This window comes from Diadema antillarum, unplaced genomic scaffold, assembly GCF_040938485.1.
Source record: "Diadema antillarum isolate AM-2024a unplaced genomic scaffold, OU_Dant_1.0 scf00000047, whole genome shotgun sequence".
Classification (NCBI taxonomy): Eukaryota; Metazoa; Echinodermata; class Echinoidea; order Diadematoida; family Diadematidae; genus Diadema; species Diadema antillarum.
The window spans coordinates 82,745-96,579 of NW_027270936.1; the positions used below are offsets into that span (position 1 = coordinate 82,745).

The 13,835-nt window shown below is 37.5% G+C and overlaps 1 long non-coding RNA gene across 1 annotated transcript; it reads left to right on the top strand.

Moving 5' to 3' along the window:
- The first annotated feature begins 2,876 nt into the window (after nucleotides 1–2,876).
- On the top strand, nucleotides 2,877–13,599 carry LOC139715374 (uncharacterized). Its single transcript, XR_011709821.1, has 4 exons — nucleotides 2,877–2,908; nucleotides 5,078–5,139; nucleotides 11,419–11,521; nucleotides 12,604–13,599. It is a non-coding gene; the product is annotated as an uncharacterized lncRNA (long non-coding RNA).
- Nucleotides 13,600–13,835: the final 236 nt, after the last annotated feature.

Consider the following 13,835-nt stretch of genomic DNA (forward strand, 5'->3'; position numbering starts at 1 on the left):
ATTCTTAACTAAAAAGACATCCGGTCTCCTTATCTCTTATATTACAATCATCAATCTGTAGCGTTGCTACAAATGTACTCGTTACTGTGTAAAACTCGTACATGTATTATTCAGAAATGCCATGAAACCTCTAAACTCCGGTTTATAATAACTAGTTTTAAGAAATCGATTACATACTCATCTAAGCTAGTACTGTAATGGCTTTTAAAAATGAGGTTTCGCGGAACAGGGGGGGGGGTGCAGGCTCGGGGCTTGAGTCACACACATATGTACACACACACACACACACACACACACACACATACACTTACACTTTGTGGGGTGTGAAAACAAAAACAAGAGAAATCACAACATCACGACTATCCGAGGGTTCCTTCCTTAGATTCTTCCTATCTGAACGGCGGGATGGGGATGGGGGTATAAAAGGGGTAGGGGGTAGGCCTACTATTACTTGACCCTTCCCCCCCCCCCCCCCACACACACACACACACAACCTTGAAAAGTGTTCCGTCATTAATGCTACAAACTATGTGGAACAAATATGTGGAAACATAATGACTTAAAATCGAAACTCTTTTGGCTTATCTCTGATTTTGAGTTTCCTGTCACCTTGCTCTTTTTCTCCTTCTTCTGCGCTTTTGATTCAGATTTTCCATTCCTTGTCAGAAGAAATAGACGGGTAATACAATACAATACAATACAATACATTACAATACAATCGATGTTTGGTTCCCTCTTCAAGCAAGGGTGAGAGTGCTGAAAAAAAATGACTATCATAAAGAATACACTCGATATCTATCCTCCATATGTCGATGTATCTTGTAACACACACAAGCATGTACCCCTGGAAAATTATCGTACGGAATATTGATTGACCCAACGAAATAACTCACCACACGTGGCCAGTTCTCGCCGAAGTGTTGATCTTGACATTGTTGTCAATAACTACTTGAGGTAAATAGTCATGAATTTCATCATCTGCATATCCCATCAAGCATGCTCTGTTGATAAGATAAAACAGTTATCCACCATTAAGAGCAATATGCGAAGCACACGGTATCTGATCATTACACTTAGAAATCTTGCTCATGAATTTATGAGAACAAGCAATGTTGATATTCATGAAGATGTAAACTTATCAAAAGGTTAAATCAAGACTTGGTCAGTAAAGCTGCATCCTTGCTGTTCTAGTTTGTTCGGCTACACATAATCACATGAAAACGTGTACTTTTGTTTATGCATGATGATGATGATGATGATGAAAAAAACGAATGAAATCGAATCAACTCCATTCCAAGCTTTGGTTTGAAACGGCAGCAGCATTCTTAAGGAAGTCCATCATTAGATTTCGTGTTTGTTTGTGTGGGTTTTTTTTTTGTGTGTGTATTTCTGGATTTATCGATCAGAACAAATCATTGTCCTTTTTCATAAGTCATAAAATAAAACCTTTTGCAGTAATACCTCACTTGTTACATTACATTGAATATTCTTGAAGTGATTATCAAAAATGTCCTGAAATTAAGAAATATCTATGTTACTATCTGCTTTAATCGCCAAGAAAATCTCACATTTCCAAGAATGAAATGAAATAAAACTTACTGAAACTACTGAAACTCGATTTAATTCAATTCAAACATACAGGGCTATACAGACCGACAGTTTTGTATGCAAGGGGGAAAACAAAACGAGTTTCATGGATGATTTCTTTTGAAAATTCAGTTACCCATAGACCAAGTTGCTGCATGGGGCACAAAAGTTGAATGGTGTATGTAATTAATGATAATCATTCTTAACCGTGACCGAGAAGCCATAATGATAGTATCAGATCTATATTGCATGCATTTGGCTTTGCCGTAAAACAGTGTCAAAAATGAAATAAATACATTTATTTTGTGCTGTTAATAAGTAGATGCCAATCCATTTTTTAAAATTCTCTTGTTCGCCAATACACTCGAGTTTAAATGCAAAGTTGCATGCGATTTTAAGGACTTTAAGGGACGTTACATTTTTCAAAATGTGATTAAAGGCGGAGCTTCGAGCAACGTGGCCCTGATGATGTTATCAAATCTGACAAAAATAGTACTTTTCATAATGTTCAACAAAACCTTTGACATCACGATAGGAGTAAGCATTACCTTGAAATAATAAGTGTACTAATCACGCTAATCATAACGCTTTTCATCTTAAAGTGCCAGTTTACCTTTGGTAGCAGTGATTTCATCAGTGTTTGAATTACGACATTTGATGTGTATGTATGGTTTCATTGTATCAAAAAACACACTATCATGCCAAAATTGCGCCGTAAAACGCTCAAAATTTGAAATAATCACGATCTTTCTGGTCGGTCTGGCTGACGCGTAACTGTACACGGTTCTCGTTCAGAGGCGTGTATATCTTCATCGGCCGTTGCTCTGTTGCGCAGTCGGCTACGCTCGGCGAGATTCGAGAGAGATCAGCCGCCGTGGGTTCGTCAGCCACGGTTCTCCACGATCCACCGCCACGATCTGTGTGAAGTGAGTGCGAGTTTCGCGCTGTACACTGAATGCAACTGCTTTGCTTTCACTGCGGGTACGGTGCAGCTGGCTGCTGACTGCTCGTCCTGTGTGTACGTACAATGTACTACTGCATACTGTGTAATCTAACGTGTATAGAAATGATACAATCGGCGCGGGCACTATACTGGTGGTTTTATCGATGTTTTCATAGTACTGGGACTTGGGTCTCTACTTCAGAGCAAGAAAAGATATTGAAAGAAAGACAGCCGAGGTAGATAGGTCGAGGAACACTGCGATCTCCATTTATAGTTCCCAAATGACGGTGCAACAGTTACGGGCAAGAAAATGGCATACAGTAACTACGCCACGGTGTCCTCAAGGCTCAGCTCACAGCCTTCTGATTTCGACTCGAGGTGAGTAGAGTGGTTGATGGATCATAAGTAGGCCCTAAGAACAGTTTCACCGACTGTGTTTTTAGTGTTGGAAGAGGTAGATCTTCACACTCTGATAGACTTTGCTCCGTTATATACACAATAGGTCCTAGTTAGAGATTCTAGAGATTCTAGCCCTTTTTTTTTTTTCAGTCAGAGAGTAGTTTGGGCAGATACTGTACTGTCTAGAGTGTCAGCTGTCGAGGCAACATCGCCATCGCATCGGTGAATAGTTTCACTTCTTCACTTTCTTGAAACATAACAAATTTATTCCAGATTGCATAACCTGATAATCCCGTGGATACATCTCACGAATCTCCTTAGGCTCAAAATTTAATCCTTTGAATGGTCCTCTACTAACTATGTCTATACAACTAACGACGCGTTTGTACACTAATGTAGTGGCTATGGGTTCTAGTACAAACAGTTTTCAACTTACTGGCAGCGTCATAACATGTGCATGGGCGTCATCGTAGGTAATTCATTATTCATGTCAAAAAGCAAAAGGTAGCAAGCATTTTTATTATTAGGTCGAGACTAAACAGGGTCTAGATGGTCTACGTATCATTGCACACTGCAAGACATCCGAAGCCACCGGGTACCGATAATGGTGCAATGACAATGTGTACAGACTCTACTCCCACGCGAGTCCCACCTCGAGACTCTAATATAATTAATAACCTTTTCTTGCAGCGTATACCGTCTCTCGTTTATGAAATAATTACACTTTTGGTCTGGATTTGCCCTTTAGCAAAAATAAGCATGTAGACTAACATTCTGATGCAGTTTAGAAATTGTTAATAATATTTACTGGGATGTAGGAGGAAGAAATCCTCACTGCATGGGATGGTGAGTTGACGGTGCGGGTGGCGGTGTATTCGGTGCCCGAATAGCGAATAGCGAATACCGAATACTGAATACCGAATACCGAATACTTCTATGTGAACGCAGCCTAAGAAGCATCTAATGACTACGTACTAGTAGAATGAGTAACCCCATTACATTAGATTCCTAGATGATCACATATAAGATTTTTACTACTACTAGCGGGTAGCATTTCTAACTGTGTGAGATCTAGTCTAAATTAGACCAACACACGGTTGAGCAACATTAACTGAGAATCAAGTTGGCCGTGATATTGTCAAGTACCGGTAATCTTTGTTGTCATGCACCAACTAGACATCTAATAATACACAATAATGCTTCATATCATGTTTCTAACAAATGTTTATACGCTACAGTTTACGTCTGTAACGTTAGGACAGGTGTAGATATTGCATCAAAATCTAGTATGACCGTAAATTCTGGTTAATGAAGCAACACAAATTGCTCTCAGGCCAGGGTGAGAGATACATATTTTATTTATTTCATTTTATTTTATTGTTATTCTTTTATTAATTTATTTTTTTGAGGGGGGAGGTGTTTACATTTATATTCTAGATTTAACGACAGACTGTGAACTGGGCCTATGATGTAGGCCTACTGTACCTGCTGTGCTGCACTGTTGTGTTTCTACTTGGTGTGGTTGGGATCCTCCTGAATACATGTACTCCCACTTGAGTTTGAACTGGAGCAGCCACAGGGTGGACATTTAAGCAAATATTTTATTGAGTAAAATCTATTTAGATTTAGCTGGATCAGTTAATCTGATTACAGAGGTTTGAGTTTCATCCCATGCTTTGATTGTGCATGGAAAGAATGTATTCCCGTGGACTTCTAGTCTGGAGGATCCTGTTGGCACTTTGAACTGGTGAGAATGTCCGCATCTGCTTCTAATGAGTTTGGGTTTGGTGTGTAACAGATATTATTTAGCGTCTTGTGAATGCAAGTCAGACAATGTGCTTCTCGTCCTACTGAATTCTATATCCCCTTAAGAAAGGTCAAAAGTTGAGTGATGCTAGATTCTCTTCTCCATGTGTTGGTAACAATTTCAGTTTGTTCTGTGTGATTGATATTACCTACTGTGAAGCCTTGTCGGTGATGTAGATGAGGTAATTATGCCTTATTGCCTCATCTCATGGATCCCTTAAAGTTACAGCCATTGATTTATCAACTATTGACACATTCAAGCATGTTCTAAATGTAAATCATCTTTGTTGTTTTTGATATGTTTTGATTTCTCTCTCTTCATTACCTCATTTACATTATCAGCTCAGATAATCTCGAATCAACACAGGCAGCTGAAAAGGAAGCTCAAGAACAAGCAAAATGAGGTTTGGGTTGTCCTGTTTGAATTTAGTGTTTTACTTTTTTTTTCTTTCTTTCTTTGCTGGCACATCAGAACATTTGTGTTAAGAGTATCATTCATGTCCTTCTGCACATAATACATATGTGTGTGTCAACATTCAAATAAAAATTGACTTAGGTGTTGAATTGTTTATGGCAACTTAGAATGATCAAATACTAGTAAGCTACTGATTGTTGATAGGTTATAGAAATTGCCACACCATCTATGAGACATCCTATATTCCAAGTACCAGTATGTAAAGCTTGAGGAAAAATTTAAAGAGGAAATCCAGTCCATAATTTTATATTAAGTTAGTCTGATAAGAAAGAGTAAAATATTATGAGTTCAGTGGTAGACATGCAATTTTGATCAAAATTGGATGAAGAAGTTGTGCTGTTCTTTGTTTTTTGTTTTTTGATGGGGGGCAACAGTTCTCGAACAGTCAATATGAATAGCAAATGGCAAAGTGAGCATGTTATACCCTCACAACTAGATATTATAGTTGGTACATAAATGTACATAATACCCGGTATTCTAAAATGATTCAACCAGGAATAACATCATGTTTCAGACTTCAATGGTAGAAACAATGAATTTTCATTTTTTTTTTTTTTTTTTTACATATCAAGAGAAAATTGTGAGGGTATAACATGGTACGCTCACTCATTTGCATATTCATATACACTGTACAAGAAATGTTTTGCAGAAATTAGCAAAACTGTAAAATGTCATAACTTCCTTATTTTTCATCCAATTTCAATTTTGATCAGGCTTACATATTTGGACTGGTAGGTCTTATAATTAGGACACAGTTTGCAATGCCCAAACTAAAAGTCCTGACATCACCAGGATTTGGTCACATTCTCTAGTTTCCATTCATATATTCATGTAGGTATAAATGCAAGCTTTGGCTACGATATCAAGTGGTAGGTCCCTAATATTGGTAGGCCCTGGTTTATCAGGGCTTGACCTTTCAGTGGTGACTCAGGTGCCATTGACCACCTAAGATCGTGGCTGGCCACCTGATATTGCCAACCTTGTGGCCTGGCTGGCCACCTGATATCATTGCTAGGGGCTTCACAGATTTTGTCAGCCAATTTTGCATCATACATACACTTTCATTTTATTTATTGCGTTACTTTCATTTTATTTACTGCAAAGTATTGTAAATTCATTCCAGTCTTTCTTCCAACACGACACAATAATCCAAGGCATTGCGACAGGGTTGTAGCATGTACTGTATGTATTGGTATATCTTTCTTTTCCTTTTTGAAGTGCCATAAGTGCTGAGAGGTGAACCTGTGTACTATACAAGTACCGGTAGCTACTATAAACTTTACGTATGTATGTTTTATTATTATTATTATTATTATTATTATTATTATTATTATTATTATTATTATTAATATTATTACAGTTATTGTTATCGTTATTATTATTATTATTATTATCTTAATATTATTATTATTCATAATCCAAAGGCATTCCAAGGGTGTTGTATGCATGTAGGCCTACTTGGTATACAATCTTTTCATTTTTGAAGTGCCATGAGCACTAAAAGGTGAACATGTTTATTATTATTATTATTATTATTATTATTATTATTATTATTATTATTATTGTTATGGTGTGCTTGTGAGGTGGTTTGCTGCGTTGTTATGAGTAAATGATGATAGATTAGGAGTGCTAGAGTGTTTTGGTAAAAGACAGAGTTTTGATATAGTACACACGTATATCTTGTGATTACTGATGCTGGCGTAAAGAGAGTTGGCTAAGCCGGAGTTTTACAATCATGAACATGAAAGAAAGAAGAAAGAGACCCTCATAATGCCAGTAGAAAGACTATACATGTGCTACAGGTGCTGCTATAATATACACTGTATATGTATAGGCCTGATGACAAGAAAGATACAGCACTTGATTTTTTCTTCTTTTTATTTTAATATTTTATTTTATTTCACTTTTTTTTTTTTACCCTGTGACAAATTCCCAGAAAAAGCGCCAGACGAGAACGCCACATCGAGTTCTCAATGTGCACGGGAACGGCTGGGCGTGAAATTTTTCTGAACTTAGAAGCTAGTCTCAAGTAGAGACTGGCATGGTTAGCATTACGTGCTATCATTTTGTGTGTTTTGTTACTTCTGGCCTGCGCCTGAAACAGTGAGGAGAGAATTTGTACATCTGAGACATTTATTTAGCCCCGCAAAAGATAGATTTATCCTTCATTCACAATTTCTTGGGAAACAAATGAAATCACATATCGAAAGAAAACAAAGAGGTTGTATGTCGCGGCAAATATCGCCTAGCAACGCTGCTGTCAATACATAACAATACACATGCTGTGTTCGATCACATTCTTTTCTTTACACGCCATGTGTACCTGTACACATGCACAGTCGACGAATGTTCGTTGAGGCCGCGCCGAGGGAGCACGAGGTTCTCTATCAGAGCCTGTCTTTAGTACATACATGTAACCTCTTTGGGAGTTTGTAGCACACTGGCTAGCACCGGCACCGCGTGAGCCCTAAAACTTCAGACGCTATCTGGCAAAACTACGTGCTCCTGCACTTTACTCGAAGGAGCTTTTTTTCTTTTTTTTTTCTTCTTGTAGTGTACTGTTCAACACCTCTTAGTAGGGGCCAACCGGACAGGGGATTTTATCTTTATTATGAATATTTAAAACATTTTGTACTACAAGCTCATGTGCATTTTGCACTAAGAGGTTATTCGATTTTTGCTTGTCATGTGGGACCTTCTAAAAGCCGTGCTTGAGCATTTTTTTTCACATCCCTTGCAATATACAACGTAAAAAAAAAAGGCATAATGTCGAATTTTATAGGGGTCTATTGGCTATACATTGGGTAATGTGTGCATGTTTCATGGGGCTTGTATGTTTGAACACGCCCTATGTAGAATATATTTGTGAAAATAAAGCTGACATTTAAATGGCACATGGTGATTTTTTTTTAATTTTGTATTTACTTATTTACTTATTTATTTATTTATTTATTCATTCATTCATTCATTCATTCATTCATTTATTTATTTTAGCTCACCTGAGCCGAAGGCACAAGTAAGCGATTGCGATCGTTCTTCGTGTGGCATGTGGTTACCGTTGTGTCAGATTATTTTATGGCTGTATTGTTTTATAATTATTGGGAAAGTTTATAGGAATGTTTACGAATATAGGATATAGAAATGCGTAAAAAATATCAAAGCGCTAAACTCAATATAACTGTAGATTATCATAGTTTGAATTGTCACTTAATCACATCTGCGAAAGGTGTGATTTCACGGAGCATGCGAACAACGATTTGCGAAGGACGAGAATTGCAAAATCCAGCATTCGTATTTTAGTCTGCCAAAGATCGCCAAACGAACGCGAGTGTTCGGAAGCATTGTCAATTGTTCGCGAATGTCGCTTTTACTTCGGCGAGAATTTCAACAAAAAAAATCGGATTTTTTTTTTTGCGAAACTTTTCCGCAAACTTGGTCGTAATTTGCTCGTGATTTGTTCTCGAAAGTGTCTTTAGAGCCTTGTCATATGCGCAAGACATTCGCAAGACACGCGCGATGTTCGCAATATGTTCGTGAAACCCCAAACATACCCCGAAACCTTGGAGAATGTCTTGCGTATGTTTCGCCAGATCTGTTTTTTTTTTCTTTCATTTCCGTTTTTCCGGTCACTTCACGACGTAACCGCAAACTCACAAACAACTCACATTCTCACAAACGTTTAGCGCATGTTTGGGGGATGTATGACCTACGTTTTCTACAAATCAAAATGGCAGCATACATCTAAACGTGAAACATTTATTAACAACTTTATAGTAAAAAAAAAAGAAATTAAAGACTAGCAAAGAGAAAGATATGTTTGATGTACAAAAAATCCCAGAATACACTTAAAATGAATCTTAAGTATGTCATAAATACATTTGAAACTCGAGATTATGTGTTGGAGGAACTGCAAAAAAAAAAAAAAAATCAAATGGTTTACAGTGGAGATAGGTCCTAAGAAAATACTCTAGGCACGCACACAAGAGGGAAATGATTAAAAAAAAAAGAAAGGATGAATACAGGAAAGAAAAAAAAACAACTTCAAATCAAGACAGCTGAGACCTCTCCTTGGGTACATTTTCTCCCATGATTGTTAAAAAAATTGCGTTGTTCGCATTTCCGTCACGTGTTCTTCATGGGTGCTGTTCGTTATTCCGAAGGTTCGTTATTCCGAAGGTTGGTTAATCCGAAACACACAAATTCCTTATATGCCTAGAGGTTCGTTAATCCGAACATTTATGGCGTTATTCCGAGGGTTCGTTAATCCGAAAATGAAATAGGGTTCGCTATTCCGAAGGATCGTTAATCTGAAAATGAAATAATGTTCGTTATTCCGAAGGTTCGTTAATCCGAAGTGATATGGTCCGTAACGAACCTTCGGAACAACGAGCTTTGTTTCATTTTCGGATTAACGCACCTTCGGAATAACGAACCTTATTTCATTTTCGGATTAATGAACCTTCGGAATAGCAAACCTCATTACATTTTCGGATTAACGAACCGTCGGAATAACGATCCTTGGGAATAACGAACCTTCGGACTAAAGAACCTTCTGAATAACGAACCGTCGGAATAACGAGCTGTAACCGTTCTTCGTCTACATTATGTTCACATATTGTACTTTAGCAATGATACACACGACATTCGCACATACGTCGTGAGAACTTCGCACAAATTGCGCAAGAATGGTTTTTAGTTTCATTGTCGGAACACATTCGGAAAAAAACTTTTCCGAATATTAGATTTTTCCATTCGCGTCCTTCGCAAATCGTTCGCGTGCTCCGTGAAATCACACCCTATAAGCAAGAGACTTTACGAAGACGGAAACATAATCTTCCCAGAAAACAGGCAGGCACGTGTAGGCTATATGAAAGGATTGCTGATTTTCATGGAATATTTTTGCTCAGGTATAGACATAACTTGTTCTTGAAGTTATGAGGGGGAAAAAGTAAGTTTTTTTTATTGCCCCGTTGCTTACGATACTTCTTGATCGTGAAATTGTAGCGAAGTCCTGGTTTGCGAAAAACTCAAATCAATACAGTACTATAACAGTATGGAGTATTGTACATATAGAATGCTATTAAATATACGGGGTAGCACACTTACCTCGGTCATTTAGTTCCAAGTTTTGTTTTTGCAGTTCGATTAGGCATACAGGTATATTTTCGAACCGTAATGCATTGCTATTTCAAGTTATTATTGTTCGTTAACACTTGTGACATGCGTGGTGTATTTCACAATTATGACGCTTATACGATTTTCCCCCTCAGTTGGATGGACGACGGGAATTCTATAGTTGTAGGTAGCTGTCTCGTGCAGGTGCTAGATTTTTTGTTTTTGTTAATTTCTGTGTTTGTTTGCTTGTTGTAGTTCTCTTATACTTATATTCATTTATTTATTTATTGTTATTATACTATACATTACTATCATAATTATTATTTACTATCATCTTTTTCTTTTGTTTTTTTTTTTTGTTTGTTTGTTTTTGCTTGATAGGTGCGATTTATGATTAGCGGCGCGAATGAACTTGCACTCACTGGTATGAATTCCAAGTCATAGTAGACCATGTTTATAGGAGCTAAACGGCAGATCTTGATTGACTTAAATGTGATTTTATCGATGAACAAGAAATGATAAGAATACACTATGTAAATAGAGTACAGTGTACTAAGTATATTGTTAAAGGGGAATTAAAGTCTAACCTTAGAATTATTAATATTTTTTGTGTGATGAGAAGCGGAAATATTACAGAGGAAAAGCATACTGAAAGTTTAACAAAATGAAATAAGAATCTGACAATGAAGACTATTATATTGTGCTCATATAGTAATCTACATCAGTTTTCTAATTTTACAGTATTATTCAGTCTCATTCCTCGCCTCTTCAAAATCCATTTGGCCACCTGAAATTCTTTCTCAGATGTCCCAGCAGGCCACTTGAAAAAAAAAAAGAAAACAAGAACACACACACACACACACACACACAAAAAAAAACCGGGGGGGGGGGGGGGGGGGAGGCAAGCCCTGGCGTTATCTAATGAATGGGTACTGATACATAAAAAGTTTTTGAGGTGTTTGTGAAAGAGAGTCAAATCGATATTGCTAACGGTTCTGAAAGTTGACTAAAACTGTTCGAACTGATTTGACATTTGCCATACTAAATGCAGGAATCCATTATTTCTTTCTCTTATTTTTCTATCGGTATATAGCATAAGCTTGCAGGCCGTAGAAATTAGAGACTCCATCCTCAAGAGAATATTTCTGACCGGGATAGTATACAGACTCGTGGCATCTAACAGACTGTCATGACAGGTAAATCAAATTTAATTACTTCTGTAATAGCTGACAGTCTTTTCTTTTTTTGTAGGAGTTGTGTGTTCATCAGCCGGTGTTCCGACTGCTGTCGGTCTGTGCAAACACTCAAGATGTTGTTAACCATTGTAAAATCCTTACTTCAGGTACACGTCACTCCAGGTGTAAATGCCCAAATTATCTGTAGGCAAAGTTAACAGTGGATAATATTCTGCAAGTGGCTGTTCAGCTGAGAAGCCATGATGCAAGGTTGCTTTTTCATAATCAAAGCCAGACAATGTCTTCGAAATACAGTGCACTCCCGTTACAACGAACACGGTTATAACGAAATTTCGTAATTTAATGAAGCAAAACTTGTCCCAGAATTATTGCCGTTAAAGTCTATGGTACAAAATTCGCTTATAACGAACACGGTTATAGCGAAATTTTCGTTTTAACGAAGTATTTTCCGAGCACCAATGACAAAGAAAAAAAAAAGAAATATGCTGTGTTATAACGAAATGCGGATCGAGCGGAACAGACATTTTTATAGCGTCTCTGAATGGGCGAACGCTTCAATCACTGTAAGTTCGCTCCGTGTGTCACGCATAGATTCCAATGGGAACTTGCGTGATTATAATACATGCACAATAATCTAAAATCAAAGAGTTGCGTTTTATTGTTTCGAAGGTTCTTTATTACAAAACACACAATTTTATCCTCTCTTTTTAATACTTGAACGAAATTAAAAAGGTACCACCCCATTCCACATAGCTTTCCAGTGTATGATCAGTATTCAACAAATAGAATATACGCGGTTTCTTCTTTTTTTTTTTTTCGTTATAATTATTATGTATTTGTTCTGTTATAACGAAGTTTCGTTATAACGAAAGAAAACTGCCGGTCCCGAGCATTTTGTTATAACGGGAATGCACTGTACAATTCAAATTTCACAAAACGTCATAATCAACAGCATCCAGTATGTATTAAAGTGTCCTATCTTCATAAATGGAGATTGCAGAATACTCACTTTCAAGGAATTTATGTTATTTACTAATGAGAATTAGCATACAGTGTATTTGTCTTTCACATCATTCTATTAGAGCACACACCCAATCAACGGAGTGCATTGACATCGTAGAAGAAGTGTTTGGAGATGATGGTGATAAAGATGAAGAAAGTGAAGCAGATAAAGAAGGTGAAGCAGAAGAAGACGAGGGGAAAGGCGAAAAAGCTGAAGCAACACGTTCGTGCCTTCACGAAAAGATGCCCAGCGGTGTTGGCTTTATTTAGTGTTTGGACACTATCATCAAGGAGCTGGCAGTTGCAGATGGAGCAAAGCGAGCACAAATATTGAATTTCTTCTTTTTTTTTTGTGAGGAAGGCTGCATAAGTATATATGTTTTGTTTTTTTTTTACTTCTATCGTGCTTCTTACAAGACAAGATGATAAATAATTCAATCGTGTAATTATTTCCCCTAAACACTTTTGCAAAATTGCTTATAACGTGTAGACTGTAAAACAAGTATTTGATGGATGTGAGGAGGTAAGAATAGATGCATAAAAGTATGTACATGAAAATGAGCAATAGAATTTCGCAGCTTGATGCTATAGAGTATATTTCCTATCTAGAAATATTGATATATAGTACAAAGAATGAAGACAGAATTATTTGACTTCTGTTCATGTGCTCATTACACATACAGCTGTATTTTACATAGAGATATTTCATGCATAAATAGAAAAAAATTAAAACATATTTGAGATCAAGAAAAAAAAAATTGTGATGTAATTGTAAGCTTGCTCCAAATCAATATATATGTTAGCACCGTCTAGGAATAAATCCAGATTGCAAACTCCGAGAAATAGTGTGTATAGCACTCTCGCCCGAAGCTCCTCCAGATGCTCTTCGCGGCGTTCCGCGACGTACGTTTGCAGTTGCCGCCCTAAGATGCCTTCCTCCAGGGCAGTTGGTCGCGTCCTCTTCCATGGACCGCCTCCAGCTTCCTCGGTTGCTGCTCACTTCGAGCCTCACTTCGAGCCTCGCTTCGAGCCTGACTTCCAGCTTGGCGTTTATGTGTGTGTGTGTGTGTGTGTTTTTTTTTTTTTTTTTTTTTTTTTTTTTTTATGCCTCCGCCACGAAGTGGTGCCGGAGGCATTATGTTTTCGGGTTGTCCGTCCGTCCGTCCGTACGTACGTCCGTCCGCTTTCGTTTACGCGATAACTTGAGTAATATTTACTGGAATTTTCCCAAACTTGGCCAAGTATGAAGTATGATGGGGCAATGATTTGATTAGATTTTGGGTGAAATCGGCTAAAGGTCAAAGGTCAAGGT